Source organism: Cervus elaphus, chromosome 5, assembly GCF_910594005.1.
Source record: "Cervus elaphus chromosome 5, mCerEla1.1, whole genome shotgun sequence".
Classification (NCBI taxonomy): domain Eukaryota; kingdom Metazoa; phylum Chordata; class Mammalia; order Artiodactyla; family Cervidae; genus Cervus; species Cervus elaphus.
The window spans coordinates 91,118,643-91,146,229 of NC_057819.1; the positions used below are offsets into that span (position 1 = coordinate 91,118,643).

A 27,587-nucleotide genomic window follows, 5' to 3' on the forward strand; every position below is an offset into this window, starting at 1 on the left:
CATGGTGGAGGGGGAGGGGCACTTAGCATCTCCCAAGGACAGGCTGGAGCCACGCGGTGGGGGTGCGGAGTGGGCACGCCTTGCAGAGACTGTCTTTCTGAAAATATCCCCAAGGTGTAACAGGGAGTTTCCTTCTGAACTGATGAGTCTAGATCCCCCAACTGCAGTCTTGTGGGGTGGGTCTCAGCTTCCACCCTGTCACTGTCTCTACTAAAACCCACAGAAGTTTCCTATTTCCTTTTTCACTAAACTCAGCCTCCTCTTCCTGACTTGTAAAACTCTCCATAACCTGGGTGCATTCTATCAAGAATATACCTTCATCTGTATCACCATCCAGCCCGACTGCTTGCTTTAGTACTCTTACCTCCCAAGACACACAAGAGTTTATGTCTTTGATTTGGAGCAGAAGACCTGAACTTGAGTCCTGTCTACTTCTTGCCACTCAGTTGTCTTGGGCAAGTCATGAAACCACTTTGAACCTCAGGTTCTCTTCAGGACATGGAACCAGTGAATATTTACTGAGACCAGGAAGCTCTGCATCCATGTCCATCCATTACTATCTCTTTGGTAGCTATGCCCTAATTTCCCCCGGAAACATCTCTGTCCAACTTTCAGTCTGTGAACCTCTGGGTGGAGTTAGTTCTGCTCCCAGCATCAGGAGTAGAGCATATGATTCAACCCAAAGTGAACAGTGTCTCACAATGCCCCCTGATTGCCTCGTGGGTAGATGGTGGGGAGGTGACCTAAGGTGGTCCAACCAGAGTGAATTGCTGCACTTCTGCTGGGACACTTGCTCTTTTTGGCTGAATTTGGGTCTGGAAGGATGTGGTTGCAGCAGCCTGAGCTTGAGAATCAAGCCTGAAAATGAACTACCCTGAAGGGTAGAGCTGAGCTGAGCAGGGGGTGGGGGGAAAGAAACCTGGTCTCAGTTAGTGCTGGAGGACCATTTCTCCATCTGCATCAGCCATCAAATGCCTTCTTCCTCCCCTTTTGTCAGTCCAAAGCCTCCCTGATCTTTCCTCCCCTCCTTCCTTCCTTCTTTTCTGTCCCCACTCCCTTTCTTTTAATATGCAAAGAAAATCATGGTAAAATACACATAACATGAAATTTACCATCTTAACCATTTTTTTTTATTTTTCTAATTTCCCCAGTTTGTTTGAGAACAGTTTTGTCTGACATACATTCATATGAATTTTAGATCAGTTATTTCAAAGCGTGCACAAATTATGTATATTTCCCTATAACCAGGCACTGACAAAAGAATACTTAATATATCAATATTTAAGTATTCCAACATAAAAGGACTTTTTCCAGCTTAATACTTTTTCCCACACAAGGTGATCTATGATTGACATTCAGGCAATTATATGCATGTAGAAGCAGACACAGTTCCCAAACCTTAACCATTTTGTAAGTGTACAGTTTGGGGGTGTTAAGTACATTCATGTTGTTGTGCAACCAATCTCCAGAACTTTTTTCATCTTGCAAACCTGAAACTCTATACACATTCAACAATTCCCCACTTCTGCATTCCGCTATCCCCTGGCAGCCACCATTCTACTTTCTGTCTTTGAGTTTGATTCCTGTGGTATATACTACCCCATAGAAGTGGAGCCAGACAGTATTTGTCCTTTTATGTTTGGCTTGTGTGTGTGCTAAGTCACTTCAGTCATGTCCAACTCTGGGCGACCTTATGGACTGTAGCCTGCCAGGTTCCTCTGTCCATGAAATTCTCCAGGCATGTGTGGGTTGTCATTTCCTTCTGCATGGAATCTTCCTGACCCAGGGATTGAACCCATGGCGCTTTTGTTTCCTGCATTGGTGCTAGTGGCACTCTTTACCACTAGCACCACCTGGGAAGTTATTTCACTTAATACAGTGTCTTCAAGATTCATCCATGTTGTAACATGTCAGATTTTTCTTCCTTTTAAAGGCTGAATAATATTTCACTGAATGGATATACCACATTTGGTTTATCTATTCATTCATCAGTGGATATTTCACTTGTTTCCACTCTAGCTATTTGAGTAATGCTGCTATGAACATGGGTGTACAAATATCTCTTTGAAACTCTGCTTTCTGTTCTTTGGGTGTATACCCTGAAGTGGAATTTATGTGTCACATGGGGTTCTATTTCTACTTTTTGGAAGAACTGTTGTATTTTCCATGAGTTGCACCCACAAGGCACAGGTTTCCAATTTCTCCATATCTTTGTCAAAATCCTTCCCAGCCTTTTTAGCCAGCATGAAGTTGTCTCCCCTGATCTCTGACCCCCATGGCCCTCATTGGTACCCACCACTGAGCACACCAGTGATGCCACACAACTCAGCTCAAGGTTAGATGTGGGCCTCTGTGGTTTCCAGACTTTTTAGGTCTTTCTGAGCAGAGCAAGAGCTTCCTGGAGGTGAGGTCTGTGAACCCCTATCAGGAAGTTCAGCAGGAGGCTAAGCTCCCCGGAGGTGCAGAATCATTTCCTGTTTGACGTCTTTACGGGGCTATTCTTTGCAGAGATTTTGTTTTTCAAGCATCTCCTTGTGTCTGGCACACAGAGGTCAGGTAGAGCCATGAAAGCAGCGGTGGCGTTTAGGTTCCCACCCCCGAGCTGCCCTGGATAGCTGTGACCTTGGCGAGTCACCCACGCTCTCTCAGCTTCCGTTCTTCAGCTCTAACATGAGGCTGCGTTACCGCCCACATAGGCCTGTGTGCAGGGGCGCAAGGGCTCTGGGAGTTCCCTTCCCTGCCTTCCCAAAACTGATGGAAGCAAGTATCACATAAGTGAGATACAGAGGTCCTTGAGAGTCTGATACACTTGATTTTGGAATATTTGGGGATAATTGGCATTCCTAGAAATCCCCAAATTTGTTTCAGCTGATGATACTAACTTGGAGGTGGGGGGACCCAAGCTGCTAGTAAATGACTAAATAGTTCAATCAAATTTTATGTTGATGTGACCATTGATATTTTCAAATCCAACTCAAGTGCCACTGCAAATATTGCTTCCTCCAGGAAACCTTCCTTAACCCTACAGCACTTAGACACATCTCCGTGTCAGCTTGATTGGCGTATTTCCTTGATGGGACATGTCAGCCAACATCTCCTTGTGTGTTGAAGCCAGCATATAGTAGCTGCTTAGTAAGCATTTGTTGAATGACTGAATGAATAAGTTTCAATGCAATATAGGGAGGCTAAGGAAACAGCCTGGAAGATTGTAGCAGGAGCAATACCCAGAAGGGAACCTGGAGAGTTCATAGCAGACTCTCTGGATAATTGACGGGTGCCCTGATTTCTCTGTTCAAATTTCAGCTCTTAAAAAAAATCACTGCAGATGGTGACTGCAGTCATGAAATTAAAAGATGCTTGCTCCTTGTAAGAAAAGCTATTACAAACCTAGAAAGCATATTAAAAAGGAGAAGCATCACTTGGCTGACAAAGCTCCCATCTAGTCAAAGCTGTTGTTTTTGCAGTAGTCATGTACAGATGTGAGTTGGACCATAGAAGGCTGAGTGCCCAAGAATTGATGCTTTCGAACTGTGGTGCTGGAGAAGACTCTTGAGAGTCCCTTGGATAGCGAGGAGATCAAATCAGTTAATTCTAAAGGAAATCAACCCTGAATATTCATTGGAAGAACTGATGCTGAAGCTCCAATACTTTGGCCATCTGATGCGAAGAGCCAACTCATTGGAAAAGACCTTGATGCTAAGAAAGATTGAGGACAGGGGAGAAGGGGGAGACAGAGGATGAAATGCTTGGATGGCATCATTGACTCAATGGACTGAGTTTGGGTAAACTCTGAGGGATAGTGAAGGACAGGGAAGCCTGGTGTGCTGCAGTCCATGGGATTGCAGAATTGGACACAACTGCGTGACTGAATAATAACAAAAATTACACAGCGTAGCCAAAAGTGAAAGTGAAAGTCACTCAGTCGGGTCTGACTCTTTGTGACCCCATGGACTATATAGTCTATGGAATTCTCCAGGCCAGAATACTGGAGTGGGTAACTTTTCCCTTCTTCCCTAGGGATCTTCCCAACCCAGGGATTAAACCCAGGGCTCCCACGTTGCAGGGGGATTCTTTACCAGCTGATCAGCATAGCCAGTGGGCCCCTAAACTTGAATGTAGATATGGCTTCAGTTCCTGGCTCCTCCACCTACTAGCGGGATGACTTTAAGCAAATTACTTGACCTCACTGGGCCGCCAGTGTGCAGCCCAGTTAGCCCTTGTTCTGGCTTTGCTCAGAGCCCCCACCTTCCCTGTCTGGCCCTGTGGGGCCGGCCTCTTCTCCAGACGGCCTGCCGTTTACACATCTGAGAATTATGCAGGCCAATGGAAGCACACATCCTGCAGTCCACCCGCTCCTCACGCAGGGGATTAAAATCTGTCTCATCTTCCCAGTTTGGAATGCTGAGTATTTGGTCAAGGATTCAGCTCCCCTTTTTTATGAGGCTTTAAGAAAACCCAAATTAAACCCTGATTTGTTTTTAAAGATCAGAATCCTTAATCTTGCAGCATTTGGCTCATTTTCCTTATAGGCTTAGAAGGGAACATTAAACAGATTCTGTTTCTTAGCACACTCTGCTTTTTCTCTGCTGTGTATTCGAGGGGGTGGACAAAGCTCTTGAGACTTCCTGTAGTGCTTCAGCCTGCTGGATGACCTTGGCCAAGCCTCCTAACTTCTCTGGCCTTTGGTTGTCATCTGTGGAATAAGGGGGCTGAGTATCAAGGCCTGTGTACTCCTTGAGGGATCGCTTAAAACTCCTGTGTTGCAAATGGAGGCTCAGAGAGGGGAAGGGACTTACCGAAGGACACACAGCTATTTATTGGGCAGAACCAGCTCAGGGCTTCTGGTTTTGAGAGGAGATATCTACCCCCTAGAGACTCCATTTTCTCTATGAAAGAAACATGGGACCATCAACAATTCCTGTTTAATTTTCAAGCCTCCTACTTTCCTGGGTAGAGTACATAGACTTCAGGATGAAGTTATTGTTTTCAGGGCTATAAAAATGCAGCCATGAAATTAAAAGATGCTAGGAAGAAAAGCTATGACAAACCTAGACAGTGTATTAAAAAGCAGAGACATCACTTGGCTGACAGAAGTCCGTATGGTCAAAGCTATGGTTTTTCCAGTAGTCATGTATAGATGTGAGAGTTGGACCAAAAAGAAGGTTGAGCACCAACGAATTGATGCTTTCAAATTGTTGTGCTAGAGAAGACTCTTGAGAATCCCTTGGACTGCAAGGAGATCAAACCAGTCAATCCTAAAGGAAATCAACTCTGAATATTCATTGGAAGGACTGATGCTGAAACTCCAATACTTTGGCCACCTGGTATGAAGAGTTGACTTATTGGAAAAGCCCCTGATGCTGGTAAAAAATGAGGGCAAGAGGAGAAGGGGACAGCAGAGGATGAGATGGTTAGATAGCATCACCAACTAACTGGATATGAATCTGAGCAAACTCTGTGAGATGGTGAAGGACTGGTAGGCCTGATATGCTGCAGTCCATGGGGTCACAAAGAGTTGGACATGACTTAATGGCTGAACAACAACAGCAAAAGAAAAAAAAAAAGGAAGGAAAATCCAGAAGTGGGGAAGTCAGAATGTGTTGACATATTCTGTGCTTCATTATTAGATGTACCAAAAGGAAAAATGTTTGATATAAACCAAAATGATGTGAAAACTAGCAGCCAGAAGCCATCATAATGTTTCCCTAGCCTCGGATAATTGCCCAACATAGTGACACATTTTTCCACTTTGCCTTGGACTGAAGGGTTTCTGAGATGAGGGATGAAACCTGGAAAGTCCCAGGCAAACCAGGCTGACTCGAATGAATGGACCATCCTACTGGCTGGCTAGTAGGCTAAGAGAAAGAGCTTCAGTAGGGAGCTTGGGCTGCTCTGAGTAATGGGTCAGTCACTTCTTTGCCATGAAGCTTTGAGAGGGCCGAGCTTGCCGAGTCTCAGAGTTCTGATCTGATAGTTGGGCTTAAATGGGGTAATTAGTTTAAATTGTCTACTTCAGTAACTGGCACAGAGCAATCACCCACTGAATGTTAAGTCTCTTCCTTCAAGGAGGGGGGAAAAACTCAGTTTTTTCATTTCTTTTTTTTGGGTAATCATTGTGGATTCTGCCCCCCCCCAGCTTTATTGAGGTATAATTGACAAATAAAATTGTAAGATATTTAAAGTACACCTCAAAACAATTGAATGCACATTGTGGTGATATGTAAGTACCCCTTGTGAAAGGATTTCCACCATTCGTGAACACATGTATCACCTCACGTTTATCTTTTTTTTGTATGAGGAAGGTGGGTGGGTTGGTTGGTTGTTTTTTCCTTTTTTCCTGCTTTAAATTCCAAGCATGTAGTAAAAGAGGTTACAGGTAGTGAGGGAGGATTTTATAAAATCATGCAGTATTTTCTCCAGGGTTGGGTTTTGAGTAAATCACCATGTGTCTTGTTGAACTCTTGGGCAAAGCAACCATATTGTCAGTTCTTTCTCTTTTAAAACGTTTAGTATCACTTCTTGGCCTTTTGGCTAAGATGAAGTGTAACATCTGTTCTTATCAGTTGTATACTTAGAGCTGATTCACCAAGACAACACTGGAAGGCAATTTTACTCCAATTAAAACATGTTTAGGAAAGTCGTGGATCAGCCTTGGGGTGCAAGAGGGGGCAGTGGGGCCCAGCCTTACGCACAGCTTGACTGGTGCAGGGAGCAGAGAACGGCTGGTGGTGTGAGATCTAGATTAAAATTCCAGTTCTGCCCCATTTTGGCCATCACTCGTTCTCTTCTGTGTCAGGTAAATGACCATCTGTGCTTGGCAAGGTTTTCATGTGGCCTCTGTGAGAGTGACACTTGGTACCTCCTGGGAGCGTGTGACTATTTAGTCCCGTCTTAGACAGTCACAGGGTCTCAAGGTCTTCCCTGTGCCATTCGAGGCTGGGTTAAAACAGGAGAGTATGTGTTGGCTGGGGTGGGAAGCCAGCTCTCATGGTGAGATGATTTCCCCTTGGATACCTGGAGATAAAATCCAGACCTATGGGGACTTCCTTGGTGGTCCAGTGACTAAGACTCTGTGCTCCCAATGCAGGAGGTCCCAGGTTTGACCCCTGGTTGGGGAACTAGATCCCACAGGCCACCACTAAAGATCCCGCATGCTGCATCTAAGACCTGGCGCAGCCAAATAAATAAATAGATATTTTAAAAAATCCAGACTTTTGACTCCAGAGCCACAAGACAACCTGGGCACTCTGTTGGCAGCTAGGTCCTGGGTTTCTGTCCATCTAAATCAGTAAAGAAAATGTCAGAGGTGCTGAAGTCAGAGTCAGCCACCTCACTGACCTCGCTGGCAGGTTGTCTCAGGATTGGTTCATGTCTTAGAGCGCTTTATCTTTATTTCTCCCCAAGCCTGCAGTTTTAAGCTGTGGACGTCCGCAGGCTGTTTGGAGGGCCAGGAATGGCCCCTCTGGCCTCTTCTCGTTCCCCAGCAGTTTTGAGAGGCAGCAGTGAAAAAGTGAAAGTGTTAGTCGCTCAGTTGTGTCCAACTTTTTGTGACCCCATGGACTGTAGCCCCCGAGGCTCCTCTGTCCATGGAATTATCCAGGCAAGAATACTAGAGTGGGTAGCCATTCCTTTTCCCAGGGGATCTTCCTGATGAACCTGGGTCTCTTGCATTGCAGGCAGACTCTTTACAGTCTGAACCACCAGGGAAACCCAGCAGGGGAGCTAACAAATGGCTCGTCATTGGCTATGGCCCTGTTAACGTCGCCCTTCCACTATAGCTGAACACTTTGGAGGTTTCCATTATAAGTAACATTGGGATGAGCACTGCAAATGGGCCTAAGTAACCCTTTAGGAAAGTTGGCAAAGACAGAAGTCATGCCTGCTCTACAGATGAGACTTCCTGAGAAGGAAAGCTGAGCAGTTTAAAGCAAATTTGCAAACATTTGGAAGGAAGTCTTCCTCAGATATATCTCATCCTTCCTGCCTTAGTCAAGCATTCTGATGAGACCCTTTCTCTTGCATTGGGATCAAAATTAGAATCCTTAGTTACCACCCTACAGTGCTATAATTGCTGGTGCCTTTGAAATTAATATGAAAGCTACTTCCAGAGTCTGGACTGAGAAGCAAGCAAAGTCTCCTGACCCCACTCAAGGGGCACTGGTGGTAACAAACCTTATGCTTCAACACGAGGCAGAAGTAAACTTCAGCCCTGGCTCAGTGTCAGCTCTCCACTGCCCCAAAACACACACCAGAAAGGGACAGTCTGTGATGCTGGCACCTTGTCTAGTCATTTTGGTTATTATATTTTCAGTTTAGTAAATTCGATTATTTTATTTGGTTCGTTTCCAAATCTGACATGTCACTGCTTATAATGTCAAGTGTTTGGCCAATCTTTTCAAATTTGGCTTTTATCTCTTCGAACATAGCAGGCATAGTTATTTTATGGTCCTGTCTGATTAACGCCAGGATCCAGGCTCCCTATTAGTTTGTATCTCTTGTCTATTCTTTCTGCCAGTTTTCACTCATGGTGTCTTGTCTCTTGTGTATTTGGTTACCTTTGAATATAGGATATGCTGTTGGAAAAAATTATTTGTAAAACAATGATGCTTTCCTTTAAGAAGATTTTAAATTTCTTTGGCAGTTGCCTGGGGGATCTAGAATCTGAGATAAACTCAATCTAAGTTTGGGGCTTGAGATTCCTGGGTTCCTCAAATATCTTGAAGCAGGTGGTGGTCCTTGAAAGAGCTGTTGGTCCACCCTTAGCCAGGGAATGTGGGCTTTGTGAATTTTTCTACTCCCCCCTCCCCCGCCCCTGTACTTGTTAAACCTTCTACATACTGATCATAGGACATTAAAAAAAAATTAGAACAAATAAGCATGCAAACAGAGATGAGAGAGGTCGTTCAGTCTTGGGGTTTCTACATGGGAAAGTGCCCGGTTCTAGAGGAGATCCCAGTCATCTCGCGTGTCCGGAGACAGACATGGTGGATTAGCACTGGCCTGAAGAAGGCAAAAATGCTAGAGGAAATCCATACCTACTGAAACTGAGAGCAGAAACCAGAGATTGCGACCTCCTGCTCCCACTTGGTGACCTCAAGTCTTCCACCAAATTATTTCTGTACATAGCATGTGTCTCCTCCCCACCCTCCTCACAAAGTCCCACAAGTAACAGACATCACTACTCAATCATAGCCCTTGATTTGGGTCTTCCACCTGTTAGCAAAAACTTCCAATAGCCAGATAAGATGCAATGCTTTGAATGAGCCACATTTTACTTGATGGTTTGCCTAATGCTGGATACCTAGCCTGTTTATAGTTCTCCCTTATTATGAAATACTTATAATGAACCTCTTTGTGTCTGGCTCTTTGCCAGCATTTTGAATGATTTCTTTGGGAGTAGATTCCTAACAGTGGATCAAAGGATATGAACTTTTGTCAGGTTTTCAATAGGTATTGCCAAATTGCTTTCTAGAAAGTGTATTCCAATTAATACACCCACCAGGAGCATGCAAGAGGGTCTGCTCTATTCCTTGCCACCACCAGATATATAATTAAAATAATTTGGAAGCCTAATTTGGTAAGTGAAACATGATAGCCCTTGTCATTTAATTTGCATTGTGCACTGTCTCTTTGATGCAGATCCCTTTTGGTGAAATTACTTTATTTGTGTAGTTAGTACCTCTTTAACAGAAGCAACCTTGAAAATGGAGGCAATTACTCCAGTGTCTAAGAGCTTTCTCTTCTTAGCTTTTATTTAAAAATATATACAGGCTTCCCTGGTGGCTCAGTGGTAAAGAATCTGCCTGCCAGTGCAGGAGACATGGGTTCAGTCCCACATGCCGGGGACTGAATGAGCCCGTGTGCCACAGCTACCAAAGCCCACATGCTCTAGAGTCCATGCTCTGCAACAAGAGGAGACACTGCAATGAGAAGCCTGTGTGTCGCAACTAGAGAAAGGCTGCACATGGCAACAAAGACCCAGCATAGCCAAAAAGAAATAAAATTAAAAAAATGTATATTGCATGATGTACTACATCAAAGTGTTCCATATTGAGGCCTTTATACATTTTTCTAGGGTTCTAGCTGTTTTCTTTCTTTGAGCATGGGGTGAGATCCCAAGGCAAGGAGTGTACATTTGAAACTAGAAGGGTTAGAGATATTAATTAGAACTTCTTGAGGGCAGTTTCAAGGTGAGTCAACTGGTACTAACCTGCCTCACCCCAGAATTTCCCTTGAAATGCTTTTTATCCATTTACTTATGATTCAGAGCTGAGCCTAAGGATTGGTGGTAGGAGCCAGCCTCTCAAGAGCTGCCCTGGGCCCTTCTCACTGGTGCCTCTTTGGCAGCTGCCTTGGAACCAAAGAAGTTCCAGAAAGCCCCCAAGAGTCCAGGCTGGGATGGGCTCCATCAGGCTTCAGCATTCAAGCTCCCATCTCTGGCTCTGTCCCTGGCTGAATGAAACAGCCAGAGGCAGCCTGGGAAGGACTCTGGCTTGGGCATTAAAAGTCCAGGTTTGCACTGGGTCTTAGTTGCAGCATGTGGGATCTAGTTCCACAACCAGGGATTGAACCCCAGGCCCCCTGCGTTGGGAGCTCAGAGTCTTAGCCACTGGACCACTAGGAAAGTCCCATCCAGGTAGTGCTAGTGGTAAAGTGAAAGTGAAAGTGAAGTCGCTCAATCATGTCCGACTCTTTGCGACCCCATGGACTGTAGCCTACCAGGCTCCTCAGTCCATGGAATTTTCCAGGCAAGAGTACTGGAGTGCGTTGCCATTGCCTTCTCCAGGGGATCTTCCCAACCCAGGGATTGAACCCGGGTCTCCAGCACTGCAGGCAGACACTTTACCGTCTGAGCCACCAGGGTGTGTGGTAAAGAATCCACCTGTCAATGTAGGAGATGTAAGAAACTCAGGTTCCATCCCTGGGTTGAGGAGATCCCCTGGGGAGGGAAATGGCAACCCACTCCAGTATTCTTGCCGGGAGAATCCCGTGGACAGAGGAACCTGGCAGGGTACAATCCATGGGGTCGCAGAGGGTCAGACATGACTGAAGTGACTTAGCACACACACATGCACACATCTCTGGACATCTTATATGAGAAAGATAACCCTGAATGTGCTGAAGTCGGTGTTAGTTGAGGTTTTTGCTACTTGTAGCTGAGGGGGTGGAACCCTGACTGGACGAGGAACAGTGCTCCTTCCCTGCCAATCATGCGGCAGATGGGGTCAGGACCCTTCTGATACAAAACCTCGGCCTTCACTGCAACCCAGGACCCTAGGCTGCTGAGGGAGTGGAAGCTTTTTTTTTTTTTTTTTAAGCCTCTTGCTGCCTTGGATTGCTGTGGGAGGGAGCAGGCAAAGGCAGCCTGGCAAAATGGTAAAGGGCTGGTTTGCCATCAGAAGGTCAGGAGTTGAGGCTGCCTTGGGTGGACATTAGCTCTGTGCTTGGGGCAGGGTAGACCCTGCAGGTGGGGTCAAGGGCCCCAGCTATGGGGTAGGGGAAGGCACTGAATGGTCACAGCCCAGTTAGGACAGAAGTTCAGAGGAGTGTGATTACACCGTTTATATCAAAGAAGGCTTCCTGGAGGAGGGGCCCTTGAAGGATGTAGCTGATTTGCCTGGGGAGGAGACCACAGCAGCAGGGAGGACCACAAGCCGCTTGGGATGACATCTTTTTACTTTGACTCATGCAAGTCCTCACTGGACTGTCTCTGCCCACCCCAGTCTCCTCTCCATTTTTGTACATTCTCCACCAGCCAATGAGCTCTGGGAGGGGAGGGACCATGCCTTCATCTCGGTAGCCTGACAAGGGGCCTTTCTCGAATCACTGCTGGGGAAAGGACTATAGGGAATGTGAGACCTTAGGGTGTCTCCAGGCCTGGAGGAGGTGGTGAGCTGATGGGTCTGGGGGTGCAGTCCCTGCAGAGGGGTCCTGGAGGGTAGGTTGGAAGGGAGGTCTTCAAACTGTGCTTCTTGATGACATTTCAGGCCGATTTCAGGGCTCTCCCTGAGAAGACTAGGGGTATTTTTTTTCCTTTTGGTACCAGCATTGACATGCAAGAGCATGCTTCCCATTGACCACAGACCCTTTGCATCTGACCTTGAGCTAGAAAACCTTGGAATGAATTAGCTGAGAGCAGAATGCCTCCCATTTCCCAGGAGCTTGTCTCATCTCCTGGGATTGCAGAGATGCATCAAGCTTGCTCCGTGATCTCTGTGACTTTGAGGGGTCACGTGTGCTGGAGTGCAGCAAGAAGAGGCCTGGATGCAGGGGGCTTAGAGTCCTGCCCTGATTCTGCCACTGACCAAGTGGGTGGCTTTGAGCTGCTCTCTGCATTTCTGGGGGCCCAGTTTCCCTATTGGGTATGGATGACCTGCCAGCTCTGACAATCTAACTCTTGTCCGCTCAGGATTCCTGATCCTGGCTGCCAGAATACGGGGCCTCGAGGCTGTGGGTGGAGGCGGCCCTCTTACTTGGGAGCTCCTGAACATCTGTCTCCCAGGATGGTGAAGAGGATGGAAGTGTTAATAATAGCTGGCGTTTACTGAACATAGACATTGTGCGAGAGGACCTTGCATGCATCCTCTCAATGAACTGCCACACAAGCCCTGTGAATAATCGAGCTCCTGGCTGTCTGGACACATAAAGGAAGGTGTTATTTGTAGTATTGTGAATTGAATATCACCCCACGTTTTGCTAGGTCGGATTACTTTACAGCGATGGAGAAACAAAGGTCTGGCTTTATTAAAGGAAATAAAGGAGTAAGAAGCAAGGTGGTAAGGAGGAGGATGAGTTCAAATAGAGGGAGGGGCCCTGCGAAAGTGGGGTGGAAAGGTGGTGTGGGTGGAGGGGAATTCTGAAATTGCTGTGTCTCTGGGGTCAGGGCCTGGAACCCAGGTTCCTCCCGCTCTGGGCCCCCAGTGAGATGACCATGGCCATGAGCACCAGTTTAGGTTTGAGTTGCCTGGGGCTTTGCTGGGGAAACCACTAGACTCTGAAGTCAGCCTTTAGGACTGATTTGGGTCTAGCTTGTGGGTGAACTGTAATTATGTCTATTATACCTGTCTTGAATGATTCACAGATGGCAGGGGCTTACGTATGAGCAATGTTCCTCTTAATTTTTTTTTTAACTTACATTTTCCGGTGACTCACTGGAGTTGAGAGTACAGTCTCATTGATGGGAGAGAAGAAAAAGTGGGGAGACAGAGAAAAGGAAAACATCATCAGGTCCACTGGAGACAAATGAAATTGTCCAAACTGTGTCCAGGTGATTTCTGTCCTGTAGGTTCAGACTTATCACCCACTCTCCCATCTCTTGACTCTCCCCTTCCTGGAAGTGGAGGAGAGCCCTGGAGCCGCAGGAAGGCAGTGGGGGTACATCTGATGCTGGGAAGTTTGTGTTTTGAACCAGAGGCATCTGGCTTCAAATCTCTGCTCTCACCCTAATGCTTGCTTTGTGACCCTGAGTCACTTTTTTAACCTTTCTGAGCCTCTGTTTTTCTCTCCTGCAAATTGGGAAAAGAACAGCTTTGCAGATTGCTGGGAGGATGACATGAGGTTATATATGTTAAGAACTTGACATATAGTAATGTTAGTCGCTCAGTTGTACCTGATTCTTCACAACGCTGTGGACTGTAGCCCGCCAGGCTCCACTGTCCATGAGATTTCCCAGGCAAGAATACTAGAGTGGGTTGCCATTCCCTTCTCTAAGAGATCTTCCCAACTCAGGGCTTAAACCTGGGTCTCCTGCATTGCAGGAAGATTCTTTACCATCTGAGCCACTGGGGAAGTCCAGTGATAAGAACAATGGCAAATATTTATCAGCAGTTATAATGCACCAGGCACTTGACATGTGGTGTCTTAGTCTTTGATAGTCCTTAGGGTGCGTACTATTGTTACCCTCGGTTTACAAGATGAGGAGACTGAGCTCAGAGAGGTGAAACAATTGAACCAAGATGACACGACTAGTGAATGGAAGGGCTTTGGGGGCTGGTGCTCAAGTTTAGCTGACTTTATTTTTTAATTAATTAATTTACTTTAAAAAGCAATGTTTATTAACTTTTGGCTTTCCTGCACGACTTGTGGGATCTTCATTCCCCAATCAGGGGTCAAACCCACGCCCCCTGCAGAGTCTTAACCGCTGGGCTTCCAGGGAAGTCTCTCTAGCTGACTTGAAAGCCCCCTGTAGGAAGCCCTTCTGTAGAGCATGGGGAACTCCGCTCAGTGTTCTGTGGCCAGCGGGACGAGAGGCGAGTTTGGGGGAGAATGGATCCATGTATATGTGTGGCTTCGTCCCTTTGCTGTTCACTTGAAACTGTCACAACTCTGTTAACTGGCTCTACTCCAATATAAAATAAAAAGCTTAACAAACCCACTGTGGGAAAGACTTAACCCACAACCCCAGTGGCCTTGTCCTTCCTGTTCCTCAGAGCAAACCTGCCTGAATCTGAGCCCCCCGACTACTCTCTCCCTGCTAAAAAGGCCCCACCAGCCCCTCAGACAACCTCGTCAGGATCTCAGGGTGGTCTTTGGCCCCTCTGCTCACCTGCCCATCCCTGCCATGTCATACTTCGTGGCCCCATTCAACCAGGTGCCAAGACCCAGACCTGTGTGTCTTCAGAGCAGATCTGTTTCTTTCTTGTCTTCTTCCTCCACTCCCGCTGAGTTCTGCCGCATCTCCCAGCTCCCAGTGTGGCCGATTTCAGCCATCCCCTAGTCGGCCTCCTCCCTGCCTGTCTCAGGCTCGCCACTCCCTCCCTGAAACCTTCCCTGGCTCCCCAGTGCCTGCTGACTTAGCACCAGCTCCTTAGCCCGACCCTGACTCCCCGGGTCCATGGCCCATCCTCCCCACACTCTGGTCCCCGTTTCCCCAGCTGTGGGACGAAACCCTGCATGGGTAACCTCCCTGTCACACTCATAAGGAGACCAGATCAAAGCTGAGCTCCAGGACTTCCCTGGAGGTCCAGTGGCTTAAGACTCTGCTTTCCCGGTGGAAGGGGCCTGGGTTCGATCCCTGGTCAGGGAACTAAGGTCCTACCTTGTGCAACTAAGAGTTTACATGCCACGACTGCAGATCCTGTGTGCTGCACTAAGGCCTGGCATAGCCAGATAAATACACAACTAAATATTTGATTTAAAGGAGAAAAGGCCAAGCTCCCATGTGGGAGGAGGGCCCAGGTCTTGGCTGTGCTGCCCCGTCCGGTGTCCTGGGGCTCCTTGGGGCACAGTGATGACCGCTGGGCTGGGTGACCTTTGAGGTCTTTTGGGGGCCATGTGCTTGTATCCTGAGGCCTCCCTGGGGGTCCTGAGACGTGAGTGGGTGCTGGGTCTCTGGGCCCTCCTAACTGGAGTGTCTGAGAGGCCAGTGGTTCGGAACTGCCCTCCTGTGTCTCACCCACTTTGGGGCAGTGTCGGGAGGAAGACCCGAGGAAGGTCTCCATGTCGGTGGGTCAGCCAACCGTCTGTCCAGCCCTAGCATCTCAGTTGCCAAGGCTGGGGCCATCGGCTCAGCTCACAGGGACTGTCACCCACTCCCCGACCTCCTGTCTGAATAGACGTGGGGCTTGTCTACACTGCAGGAGGGAATCTCCAGGGCCTCTTGGCTACTTCCTGTTGACCTCCAGCTGGTGGGTCATTGTGGGGTGGGGGTCTCTCTCCCTTGGCTTTCCCAGAAGAAATCTGGAACGTCCACTTCACAAAGCGCGCCAGGCTCTGAGGGCCCTGGTCCTCAGGCCAGAAAAGGGAGAGGGCCGAGCCAGAGGGGAAGCCAGAAGGCCCAGGGCGGGCGGCAAGTCTTCCCAAAAGTGAGTTTTGCTCTGAGGCCCACACCGGGGACCCCGGGATGAGGGGAGCCCCCAAGGGGTCGATGCCTCGTGTGAGATGTGGCTGCTTCTGGTTCTGAGGAGCTGGCTAGTCCGACAGGAGATGCGGCGTGAGGAACCCGGGTGAGAACGGAGGGACCTGGGCATCAGGTTCCTCCCCCGAGCATTACTGGGCCTGGAACTCTGCAGGTGCTGGGGAGGGAGGGGGACGTGTCCTCCCCATGCAAGGAGCTCACGGTCCTATTGTGGAAACAGCAGCCATGGTCCGTGAGTCAGGGTTTATTAGAGAATGTCAGTTCACAGGCGTCTAAACAGGAAGCATTTTTATTTTTTCACGTTGCTTTCCATTATGCTAGGTGAAACCCCCCTTTCCTGTCCCTTGGCTTTTTTGGGTGGATTCCATGGCTTCCTGAGCCCTTTTGGGGCTCGTGTTTTATGATGCCCGGGCAAGCCCTGCCTCCCCTTCCGGGTGTGGAGGTACCAGGTTCTTAGCTCCTTTTGTTCTCAGCTTCGGGACTTGGCCCAGTTCCGGCACAGTTGAATGCTTTCCGTGACCCGTGATATGATGGACTACAGGGACCCGTGGAAACAGAGAGGAGGGTACCCAGCCTGGCCTCGGGGGGATCAGGAAAAACTTCTGGGCAACCTCTCCCCACACCAGGCTGGACTCGAATTTCCTCTGGGCACAGGGCTTCCTTACCCTGATGGTGTTCTCCCCTTCGGCACGTTTCGTTGTGAACTTGAGGGCAGGGGCTGTCTGTGTCCCCAGCGCCCATCAGGCATGCCAACTGTAGGGGAATGAAGGAGCTGATTCTGGTTGAAGAGTTTTGTTTTCCCATGCCTCAATGGATGGGGTCTCTTGGGATCCTAGAAAACTCTGAATTCTTTGGAGGGATTTCTAGAAGGTGAGATGGCTTGGTCTGATCCAGGGAGTGGCAGGCTGTGAGCTGGGCTTTGCTCAGCTATAAGGGAGGCTGGTCCCTGTCAGTCCCCTGCAGCGTCTTCCTCTTGCTAAGTGTCTGCTTCCTCTTCCACCATAGCCCATCAGAGCACTCCCTCTGCGTTTCTTTTGGAACCCAGCTCTCAACTACGTGGCACCTTCTACTCCCTCCAAGGTTGTACCTCTGGGACTGTGTCCTTTCCGATGACTTTCTGATCGCTGGTCTATTTATAACAATGACTCACCCACCACCTAAACTTCTACAGGAAGAGTTGGCTTAGCAGCCAGCTCCCCTGGAATGTAAAACAATTTGTGCTTGTAAATGACCACCATTTCATTTCCCTGAGACGGGTGCATCCTTGGCCTCCTCTTGACCCTGTGGGCAGATCTCAGCGATCCTCCCACCCCGACTCTGCTCTGGTGCCACCGTCCCTTCTTGTTTATCAAAATTCCTGCTGACCCTGCGACCTGCATGGCCGGGCGAGTTCCTCTTTACCCGTTAACCTTGAGACCGAGACTTCCTCGCTCTGCAGAGGGGAAGGCCCTTGCTGGATAATTTCCCTTTGTTTTCCTAGCATTTGCTTCTGAAGGAGCTCCAGTTGGGATCGGGGCAGGGGGTGGATGAAACTGGGAGAGAGCTCCCCTCCTTGACCTGAGACGGCCTTCTCTCTTGGGACCCCAGCCTCCGTCAGGAAGGCACCCACAGAGACCCTTTGTGCCCTGCAGCTCACAGCCTGTGCCGACTGTAAAGTGACCACTGGCCGGAGGGGCAGTCATCCATCAAAGCATCTCCAGACAAGAACACTGGAGCGGGTTGCCAGGCCCTCCTCCAGGGGCTCTTCCCGACTCAGGGGTCGAACCCGAGTCTCTTTACATCTCTTGGTTTTGGCAGGGGGGTTCTTTACCACTAGCGCCACCTGGAAGGGGACAACAGAGGATGAGATGGTTGGATGGCATCACTGATTCAATGGACATGACTTTGGGTAAACTCTGGGAGAAGGTGAAGGACGGGGAAGTCTGGCATGCTGCAGTCCATGGGGTCGCAAAGAGTCAGACTTAACTGAGCAACTCAACAGCAACCAGCTCTTCTCCAGCCTCTTCTCTGGGACAGCCTCTCAGCATCCCCTCCGTCAGCTGTCTGCTCTCACCTACGGTGGCTGAACTTGAAGGACCCTAGCATGGACAGGCATTTGCAGTCGGGCTGGGGAGACGAGATGGCCCCTTCTCTCCCTTTTGTCGGCACACACCCTTGTTGCCTCCATCATAAGGAGAATATGGTAAAGACCGCCCATGGAGTCCTTCGGTTTCCTGTCCGCGTCCCTACCCATAAGCTCCCCACACCCCCAGCCCTCCCAGCCGCTTCTTTTTGGCTTCTATCTCATGGAATCCTCCTTTCACCTCATTGTCGATGATTGTCACTCTGTCCAGAGTTCTACCCCTGTTGACAGTGAATGTCTATGTACTCACCACCCTATTTGGGGAAAGAGAATGTAACCATCACTGTTTTTATAATTTTGTTTATTACTTACTTATTTCTGGTTGTGCTGGGTCTCTGTTGCTGCACCGGCTTTTCTCTCATTGTGGCACGTGGGGGCTGCTCTTTGTTGCAGGGTGTGGGCATCTCATTGCGGTGGCTTCTCTTGTTGTGGAGCGTGGGCTCTAGGTGCATGGGCTTCAGTAGTTGTAGCCCATGGGCTCAGCAGTTGTGCCTCATGGACTCCAGTGCACGGGCTCAATATTTGTGGTGCTTGGGCTTCGTTGCTCCTTGGCATGTGGCTTCTTCCTGGACCAGGGATTGAACCTGTGTCTCCTGCACTGGTAGGCGGATTCTTTAACACTGAGCCACCAGGGAAACCCCACCATCACTTTTAAAGTCCATCTGAAACCCTCCTCATCCCATCTCCTTTGCTCCCTTCTCAGAGGTAACCATGATCCTGAGTTGTGTGTTTGATGTTTTGGCTTTTCTCTATACCTATGCCAAATATATTTGCATCCCTCAACAATAGGTGGTTTAGTTTTGCTGGTTTTTTTTTTTTTAACTTTACGTATATGAAAGACACAGTTTATGTTCTTCTGTAGCTTGTTTGTTTAACATTTTATTCTGACATTGTGTGTACCTTGGAGTTCATTTATTTTCACTGATGATTTTTATTCCATGATATGAACTCACCATACAGTAAGTCCCCTACATTAAACGAGTTCCGTTCTGAGAGCACGTTCATTAAGTTCAGTTTGTTCGTAAGTCCAACAAAGTTAGCCTCGGTACCCAACTAACACAATCAGCTACGTAGTCCTGTGCCATAATAGGTTTGTAATACTTTTCACACAAATAATATATGAAGAATAAATACAAAAATAAAACATTTAAAATCTTATAGGATAGTACCTTGAAAAGTATAGTTGTCCAGGACAACAGCTGGCATACAGGGCTGGCATCAAGGGAACAGGCAAGAAGAGTTTCTGACTGGAGGAGGGAGAGGAAGTGGGAGATGGTAGAGCTGAAGGATAGGAGATGGAGGGCAAGCTGCAATTTGACTCATTCCTGATGTGATTCTACACGCAAACATGTTCACGTCTTTGAAAGTTTGCAACGTGAAGGTTGGTGTGTAGGAGATTTCTTGCACTTAACCTATTCTACAACATCAGTAGATGTTGTTAGCCTTTCCTTCTCCTCACCTGTCTGAATTTCACGTCTCTCTTTCTTTTTACTCCTGTTATAAACAGTGCTGCGGCGATGATCCCTGCCGTCCACATGGGAGAGATGCAGATGTCCTCCAGCTGAAGATCACTGGGGCACCCCTGGCGTGGAACTGTAAGGTATGAGCATCTTCGCTCTTCCCAGATACCGCCTCTCTGCGTTCCCATGCTCGGAGCAGGGTATCCAAATCCACTGTTCTGTGGTCTCACCAGTGCCCAGGATCCCCAGACTTTGAAATCTTTATGCGTCCAAAGGATATGAAGTGCTGTCTTGGATATATGACTTGGATATGGGATAAAGGATATGACTGCTGGTGAGGTTGAGCATATTTTCAAATGTTTTTTTCTTCTGTGAATTGCTGGTTGCTATCCTTTGCCTATTCTGTTTGGTGGTTTTATTGATCTGTGGTGGTTCTTTATAGATTTTCAACATGAATCTCTTGGCAGGTAGAGATCTTCTCCCAGGCTGTAGTTTGTCTTTTAGGGGGAATGGGAGGTTTGTTTGTTTTTCTTAAATACAGTGACATACACAAATCTTAATTGCTGCAGCTTGGTAGTTTTTTGACAAATGTATGGAACCATGTAACCTACTCATCTATCATGTCATAGAAGATTTCCATCACCCCAGTAAGGTCTTTGTTCTCCTTTCCAGGCAACCACTATTTTAACATCTTCTACCATATTGTATTAATCTTGTTTGACTTAGAACTTTATATAAATTTAATCATACAGTAAGTGTGTCTGGCTTCTTGCTCAGGATAATGTTTTAAGGTTCATCCATGTTGTTGTGTAGATTTCTTTTTTTTATTGCTGAGTAGATTGCTATTGTATAAATATACTACACTCTGTTTATCCTTTCTCCCGTTGATGGACAGTGTGGTTGTTTCAGGTTTTGGCTACCATGGATAAAAATGGCTATAAACATTCTTGTACCTGTCTTTCTGTGGGCATATGTTTTCATTTCTCTAGGGTAAATAACTCAGAGTGAAATTGTTGGGCTATAGAGAAGGTGTGTGTTTAACTTTATGAGAAACGCTGTATTTCATCTTTTGACTCTGTTAAGGGCATTGTCTGTCATCAGATTTAACAATCTTTTCCTTTATGGTTTTTGCTTGCTTTTACGAACTCTTTTTCTGAGGTCATAAAGATTTTCTGCTATATTTCCTTTGGAAGGTTTTAAACTTTGTGTTTCACTTTTGGGTCTTGAATTCACCTGAAATTGATTTTTGTCTACTGTATGAGATAAGAATCTATTTTGCCTCCATTCTCCATTTGGGTAACCAGTATTCCCAAAACTGTTATTGACTAGAGCATCGCCCCCGCCCCCAATTGCAGTGCTCTGTCATAAATGAGATTTCCACATGGATTTAGATTTGTATCTGGGCTCTATTCTGTGCCATTGGCTTATTTTTCTATCCCTATGCCAATACCACACTGTGCTAATTACTATAATTCATAAAATGTCTGGCTATCTGGTAGGGTAAGTCATTCCACTTCATTCTTGAAAATCAGCTTGTCTACTTAGGGTCTTTACTCTTATAAACTTTAGGGTCAGTTTGTTAGGTGGCAGGCATGTGTGTATGTGTGCATGCACACACATTCAACACAGTTGAAATTTGTTTAATTTTGTTTGCATCTGCATTGTATTTATTGATTTGGAGAGAAGATTGCCAATTTTATGACTCCAAGTCTTCTCATTCATGAACACAGTTTATGTCTGTTTTTTGTTTTCTTAAGGTCTTTTAATAAAGTTATGTGCTTTTTCTCTTAAAGATATTTATGCATATTTTATTGGATTAATTTTTGGTATCTTCCAGTTTTCTTTGTTTTTGTAAATGGAATTGTAAAAATGACATTTTAAATCATCTGTTGCTGATTAGAGGAGCATAGTTGATTTTTTGCACACTGGTGGTTTAGCAAGCACTTTTCTGAACCCTTTTATTTGCACCTATGGTTTGGCAGTAACTGCTTCTTGCATTTTCTATATGGACAATCCTATAATCTGTAGTGAATGTTTCATTTTTTCCTCTCAAATCTTTACAGCTTTAATTTTCTCTCTTGTACTTGAGCACTGTCTAGAACCTCCAAAATAATGGTGACTAGGAGAGGAGATAATGGATCTGCTGGTCTTGCCCCTGCCTCTGCAGGAATGCTTTTACTATTTGCCCATAAAGCTTGGTGTTCATTCCAAAGTTTTCATAGATACACTTTAAGTTATAAAGTCTCCTTCAAATCTTAGTTTGCCAAGACCTTAAAAAAAATTTATATCATAAATGGATGTTGAATTTTTAAAAGAATTTTTCTGTTTATTGAGTAGTCATATAATTTCCCTCTTTGATCTATGAATTCTATAAACAGACTTTCTAATATTAAATCATCCTTTTATTCCTAGGACCAACCTCGTTGGTTTATGTTGATGGTGGTTATTATTGTACATAGTATTGTACAATGTACAGTTGTATTGTGTATTATATTGAATGGCAAACGTTAAGATTTTCACATTTATGTTGGAAAGGGAGATTGTGCGGGAATTTTCCTTTCTTATATTTTCCTTGCTGTTGCTTTTGGTATTAAGGTTATATTTACCTTACAAAATAGTTGGGGGAAATTTCTTTTCCTGGTCTTTGGAATAGTTGGCATGAGGTTGAATTACCTGTTCTTCAGATGTTTGATAAAGCTTACTTGTAAAATCACTTGGGCCAGGCTTTGTGTGTTTGTGTATATGTGTAGGTTTTTAAAACATGGACTCAGTTTATTTAATGATTATTTGTATGTTCAGATTTTCTATTTCTTATTCAATAGTTTTGGTAAGTTTTTATTTTTTCCTGGGGAAATTTCCATTTCATCTAAATTTTCTAATGTATTGGTGTAATCTCATTCATGGTATTTTCTTGTTTTTAAATTCTCTTTCATCCCTCTTTCACTCCTAATGTTATTTATTTGTGCCTTTTCATATTTTGATCCATCTGTTCAGATGTTTGTGTATTTTATTTATATTTTCAAAGACCCAAACTTAATTACCTCTTCTGTTATTTCTTTGTTTTGTATTTTGTTAATACCTGGCCTTTTCTTTATGATTTCCTATTTTCTTTGGATTTAGTCTATTGTACATACAACATCTTGAATTTGTTACTTAATCCATTAATTTTCCATTGTCTCCTACTACATGTTTTTATGGCTGTGACTTCTAAGTGCTGTTTGTAGCTGTATCCCAGACTTTGATGTATAGAATTTTATTATTCAGTTCCAAATATTTTATTTTTCTATGTTGATTTCTTCTTTGATTCATTTGTTGTTAAGAAGTGTGTGTTTTAGATTTCCCAACATTAGCTGTCATGGTTTATTTAGATTCATCTGTAACTTTATCAATTTAATCACTCATCATTGTTTATTGCTTCTCCTTTCTTTTCTATATTTAATTTTCTTCTCCCTGAATACATCCTTTAGGTCTTTTTCTCAGCATGAATATGTAGTGGCAAACTCTCTTCTTAGTTTGAGCAAACATTGTTTTCTTACATCTAGCTGGATATAGAATTCTTGGTTGAACTTTATTTTCTCTGAGCACTTTGGAGGTATTTTTTCATTGTCTCCTGGTTTCTGTTGAAAAGTCTATTGCATTCTACATTGTTTCCTTTTTAAGCAATCTGTATTTTCTCTGTGATTGTGGCTTCACCAGGATCTGGTTTGCTATAGGCAATCCTGATAACACCTGTTGCCCTTGCATAACTGTTAACAGCACCTCTCCCGTTCTAAAAAATACTCTATGTGGAGTGATAAATTATGTGATCACCCTAACTGTAATGTACATAAGTATAATTTCATTTTCACTTACCCTCTAAGGACTTGCCGTGTGCTTCCTGTGTCTGAAAATCCACCAGTTCTAGTGAGTGCTTAACCATTTTCTTTTTTTAAAAGGGCTGCATTAAAAACCTTTTATTTTAAATTGTATAAGAAAAAAATTAATATATCATCAGCTTAATATGTCCTTTTCTTCTCCAATTGTCTGATCTGCCAGTACCCTTTAAAGCTATCATGGCTGCTATTATAACACACTAGATATTGTTACTAAGTCCAAGCTCATATTGCTCGCCATATAACAGGTCAATAAATTGAGAGATGAGTTGTTGGGGCAAAGAATAGAGACTTTATGTGGAAAGCCACCATACTGAGAAGATGGTGAATTAATGTCCCAAAGAACCATCTTCTTTGGATTAGAATTAAGCCTTCTTCTATACTAAAAGATGAGGGGTGATTGCTTCAAACTTCTTGATGCCAGAATCCTTTATTCTTGCAGCTGTCCAGGTATGTCTGGATACAATGTTCCTGAAAACCTTCAACAAGACAAATTGTATTATCTGTTCTGCAATGTTTTGTCTCTATTTGAATGAAAAAGTGTTATACCTTTAAAGGTCACAGCCTTGAGAATGGACTGTCCTGTATATTTCAGGCTGTAGGCAACATTCTTAACTTGCAGCAAAAGCAGTAGACTACAAAAGCTAAAGTAAAAGAAACAAATCTAATATGAAGTCAGATTTGTACTTCTCTATTACAATATTACATATAATGGACTATTTTTTTTTGCAGCCTCAGTTCTGCGACACTTGCTTTAACCCTCTGTGCGTTTGCTTTTATTGTGTATCATACATAAACATGTATATAAAACATATTCCAAAGAATGATGCACTCAGCATTCAGGTTGACAGAACATTACCTAATACCGTATATGCTCCTTCTGTGCCTCTGCTCAAGGGCATCCTGCCCCACTCTCTGTGTGTGTGTTTAAATTTTTGATTTAGGCATTGTGATTGTAATCTGCAGTTCTTTACTCTCAATTTTGTTGAGCATGTTCTCATATTTATTTGACAATTGTCTTTTCAGTGGAATTCCTGTTTTTGCCTTTCATCTATATTCTTTGGGATTATTTTCCTTATTCTTGTTGATGTATAAGCATTCTTTACACGTTCTGGAAATTAATCCATAGGTGTTGCAATTTTCATCTCCAAGTTGGTGGCTTGTTTTTTCTCATTCTATATAAGGTGTCTGGAAAACCAGAAGTTTTTTTTTTTTCTTAATATTTATTTGGTGCTCCAGGTCTTAGTTATGACACTCAGGATCTTCCATCTTCTTTGCTGCATGCGGGGTCTTTAGTCACAACATGCAGGATCTAGTTCCCAGACCAGGGATCAAACCTGGGTTCCCTGCATTGGGAGTGCAGTCTTAGCCACTGGACCACCAGGGAAATCCCCAGAAATTCCTAATTTATCTATTTTGTTGTTGTTTTTAAAGGTAAGTGCTTTTTTTTTATACCTTAAGAACTCCTTCTCTATCCTGAGGGCCTAAAATTATTATTCTATATTGTGTTCTAATTTTTGTTATAGTTTTATCATTCATATTTGTGTTTAATCTATCCTGAATTGATTTTTATGTGGGACATGAAGAAGGAATTAATCTTTTTCTGTATGGATAACCAGTTGTGTCAGTATCATTTGTTATGGTCCATCCTTTTCCTTGTAAATCTTTAACATCTGTTCTGCTATAAATCCAGTTTCCATATATGTCTCTGTGTTTCTGGGCTCTGTCTTCTGTTTCATCAGACTATTTGTATGTTCCTGCACTGATACCACACTATTTTGGTTAGCTTTATCTTGATATCTGGTAGGGCACATCCTTCCTTCTTATTCTTCCTCAAGAGTAACTTAGGTTTCATGGTCCTATAGTCGTCCATACAGATTTTGGAAATCAGCTTGTTAGTTTCCATGAAACTCTCTATGATGGACTTGGTTCAATGCCGTCAGTGCTCTGTCAAATGGCTTAGCTGGTCCCTGTGGAAAGTGGTGTTGTATTCAGGGCTCAGTGTTCATCTTTGTGGTCAGCAAGGTGGACTCTCACAGGGGCTATAGGTGGAGCAGCCACGGTGAGTGGGGATCTCTATTGCTGAGCCCATGCCCCACCTCCATCACTCCCACCATGACAATTTTTCCATGAGTGCTGGGGGAAAAGGCCAAATGATGCCTGCAGAATGGGCTTTCCTCCTCACTGATGTTGGAGCCCTCCTCTGCTGAGCCATCCCATGCAAATACACTCATTTGGAGAGATCTTCTCACACCTCTGTATCTCTGTTACCAACTATCCCATCTTATTATTTCAAAGTCCCTGTCCATCTAGCCAAACTGTCAGCTTCTATGAATAAAGATAGTATCTATACCCTTGGCCCAGTGTGGGAAAAGGGAGGCAGGATAGACTGGGAGAAGCCCCTGACTGTAGGACAGTCTGAGAAACTACCACACCTTGCCACCATGAATGTGAAATATGAGTTTGTGGAAAGGCTGTGAGCAACTACTTTTACACAACCTCAGAGCGGTAGCTTGTTGAGACATTTTGACGCCATCTCTGACCACCACAAACTTCTGGGGGAAAAAAAGGCTAATATTTCAGTTATTTCACCTTCTATCTCTTCCACCTTCCAATCTTGTTCAAATTTCTCTCATTGGCAGACTCTAACCTGGGGCCATATTGGGAAAAGTAATTCTCTGACTTACAAGAAGTGAGGATGGTGGAACAGACCATTCTGCCTCAGTTGTATATATTGATGTGGTTTGCAGTCATTTCCATACATAAGTAAGGGATCACTAGCCATCCTGGCCTAGGAATGGCTTCCAGGGATAATAATACCACTGTTCACTGTGTCAGTTCACCTAGAATTGTGGCATAATGTGCAGGGGCCAAACGTCATCCTATGACCGGTCTTATGATGTTCAGTATTAGAAGCGTGAACTCCGGGTACTCCAGGTGAACTCCCGGAGTTGGTGATGGACAGGGAGGCCTAGCGTGCTGCGGTTCATGGGGTCGCAAAGAGTCAGACACAACTGAGTGAACTGAACTGAACTGAACTGATTAGAAGTGTGTGGATACTGAAGGAGAAACAAGGTTGGAAATGCCTAGTACCAGAAGCTAGTCTGTTCAAAAGTATGATAGGGATGTGTTTGACAGTTAATGTTAAAAAGTTCATTACATCTGTGTTTAAAGCAATCAATTTCTCTTTGTTTATCCTTTGAACAAAGAGTCTTAAAATGACATTGCAACCTATAACAACATAATTCTGTGCAAAAATGTTCTGTTGCATAAGAAACAAGGTAAATTATTAACAGAAGTACCTTCTAGTGCACCAGTCATCTCTTCAGCTGCATTTAATTTGCTATTTAATTCATCCATTGGGTTTTTAATTTCAGTGACTTTCTGTATTTCTCTGGCAGTTCAAGTTAGATATTTTACAAATATGTTTGTTTGATGCAAATATGTCTGTAAGATCCAAAGGGCAGGACCAGAGGACTTCTTTTTCTGTCTTCTTATAACTACAAGAATAGATAATTTATGGAAAACACAGATATGTAAACAAATGATATCAGTTGGAAATCACCTTAACCAGCACTAAACTAGCAGAGACTTAAATGATTTTATGTCTCTGGTTTGAGTCCTCATCTGTAAAACTTATTCTCCCAATTCATTCCACAAATACCTTTCTCTTTCTAAAATTCCTTCCTTTACGTTGTTAATTATTCAAGATATACTTAGTTTGTAGACTGTGTGTTGTTTGTTCTAACGGTTAAAAGTCTTGGTGGTGCCATGGCTACGTAGAGTGGGGATCAGACCCTGTTGCTTATTTTGTCTGAGTCTTGCTCACTCATCTTGTAATTTTGGATTATGAGCTCGTCTACTGCAGCATTCTATCTGTGAGAATCATGTGCAGCCTTGGTTGAGGGTGTGTTCTCCTGAGCCGTTTCATGTTTGTTACTGTCAGGAATCCAAGGGGTATCACTGTCCTGAGACTAATGTTACCATGTTACCTTATCAGGCTGGGGGTTTCTAGACTACTAGGGTAGGGTTCCTCCCACACAGCTACGGCATTAACTCAAAAGTTTATTCCTTTGATATTTAGTCCCCTTTCAATTTCGGGCTCCTGGGTGTTTTCTTCCTTGAGAACTTGGCTCTGTTTTTCAAAGGACTCCTGTTATACTTTTTCCACAGTTTCTAAGAGTTTATTAGTGGGAGGATCTTCAGGTTATTTAGCAAACAATATTTCCAAAATTATAAGGGTTACTATTTGGTTGTGTTAATTGTTGTGGCCCTTT

At 44.7% G+C, this 27,587-nt stretch overlaps 1 pseudogene; it reads left to right on the forward strand.

The window, feature by feature from the left end:
• The first annotated feature begins 6,511 nt into the window (after window positions 1–6,511).
• LOC122695689 lies at window positions 6,512–6,630 on the forward strand (annotated as a pseudogene).
• Window positions 6,631–27,587: the final 20,957 nt, after the last annotated feature.